This window comes from Notechis scutatus, chromosome 1, assembly GCF_049901735.1.
Source record: "Notechis scutatus isolate UNSWTSFEM ecotype Mainland chromosome 1, rNotScu1.2, whole genome shotgun sequence".
NCBI lineage: Eukaryota > Metazoa > Chordata > Lepidosauria > Squamata > Elapidae > Notechis > Notechis scutatus.
The window spans coordinates 288,992,913-288,994,870 of NC_142009.1; the positions used below are offsets into that span (position 1 = coordinate 288,992,913).

Below are 1,958 nucleotides of genomic sequence, written 5' to 3' on the forward strand. Positions count from 1 at the left end.
TCGGGAAGCCACTTGAAGGTAAAGTTCCAAGGGGAGGTGGACATCCTGGCATTGGTTTAACAGCCACCATCCTTTCACATTGTGACAATAACTAGTAATCATATGGCACTTGCCAATAAGAGCACTGGTGGCAATTTCTGGAATGACAGCAATAGCAATAGCACTTAAACTTATGTACTGCTTTACATGCTTTACAGCCCTCTCTAAGCGGTTTATAGAGTCAGCATATTGCCCCCAAGAATCTGGGTCCTCATTTTACCCACCTCGGAAGGGTGGAAGGCTGAGTCAACCTTGAGCCTGGTGAGATTTGAACTGCCAAATTGCAGGCAGCCAGCAGGCAGCAGAAGTCGCCTGCAGTACTGCACTCTAACCACTGCACCACCATGGCTCATTATTGTAAAATATGGAACGCTTCACAAATTTGTCTGTCATCCTTGTGCAGGGGCCGTGCTAATCTTCTCTGCATCGTTCCAATTTTAGTATATGTGCTGCTGAAGCGAGCACGCATGATCAATGCGTGACCAAAGTGACTGATGCCATTATGCACTTTGCAAGTTGACCATGGAGTGATGGTTGATATTTAGAAAAAGAATAGAGCTGGAAGGGACCTTGGAGGTCTTCTAGTCCAGCCCCCTGCTCAATCAGGAGGCCCTATAACATTTCAGACAAATGGTTGTCCAATCTCTTCTTTAAAATCTCCAGTGATGAAGTGTGATTTATCAGTGATTTGCCAGCAAACATTGTGGTTTGAGGCCATGCTCACCTCTTTGTCTTGTAAGACACATCCAACTCCTTGGTAGCTTGGCCTATGTTTCATTTCCACCTCAGTTTCACCAAGACACACTTCAATTCAATTGGATCAAATGTCTGATGTGAAATTGCAAAATGTAGGGCTGAAAGAGGGGGAGCATCAGAGCTGCATATGTCGCAGGACCATAGATTGTACACCCTTGATTTAAAAAAAAGGTTTCCATCTAGTCCAGATTTAAAAATTAATCCTTCTGTAGAAGAAGAAAGTATTAGCCACTTACTGCTGTTTTCTCTCTGAATAGAAAATGAATGATATTACTAATAAAAAGGTGAATTCCAGGTTATACAAATTCAGGCAAGTAATATGTTTAATACCATTCTCCTCAACATGAGTTTATATCTTTTTGACATGTTTAGCTTGGATAGCTTAAGATGTTGCTCTTACAAGCACTTTATTATTTAACCCCAGTAATATGATTACTTTCATTTAAGAAAATGATATGCATCCCAATTAAGATGTTTCCAGACAATTAATTTGCTTCTTGATTTCCATAATTGTCTCATTTATAAGATCTCTCTCTTTCCTGATTAGTCAGTTAGTGTATTTTCTTTCTTTTAGAAACATTTGACATTCAGAAACTCCAAACAAACCTGCAACATACATTCTGCTTGTTTGACTTAGCACAACAAAACTCCAGCGTGCCACTGCTTGGAAATGTAGGCACGTGACATAATTTTGAGGTAATGATCTGAATTCGGGAGGAACTTATTAGGATATGCCCTTGAACATATGCAGAGTGTGAAAAGAATACAAACTAATTAAATAGCTGCAGGTCTAATTTAAAGGTGCCAATAAAATATTTGTCTTGGCTATCGATTATTAGCTATAAATGAATGCTAACGGACAGTTGTTGCTTTCAAGAACAGGTAAGATCTGTGAAGATCTTAATAAAGGATGGGATGATCTTATATCTTTTTTAAATTACACCTAAAAGGGAAAGAAGGGCAACAGAGTGGGGGGTTGGGGGGGTGCAGAGAGAGAAAGAGGAAATCACCTTTGTCTCCTAAACACAGAGGCTTGTGTAAATCAATATCTATTCCTTGCCATTTGCTCTAGTGGTCAAAAGAGTCTGGGAGGACAAAGAGGCTTTAACCCCTCCCCCTTCCCATTGTCCCAGGAACCCTCTTGTGACTCCTCCCCTTTTCCC

General features: G+C 40.5%; 1 non-coding gene across 1 annotated transcript; it reads right to left on the reverse strand.

The window, feature by feature from the left end:
- Window positions 1–397: 397 nt before the first annotated feature.
- On the reverse strand, window positions 398–504 carry LOC113410165 (U6 spliceosomal RNA). Its single transcript, XR_003370632.2, has one exon. It is a non-coding gene; the product is annotated as a U6 spliceosomal RNA (small nuclear RNA).
- Window positions 505–1,958: the final 1,454 nt, after the last annotated feature.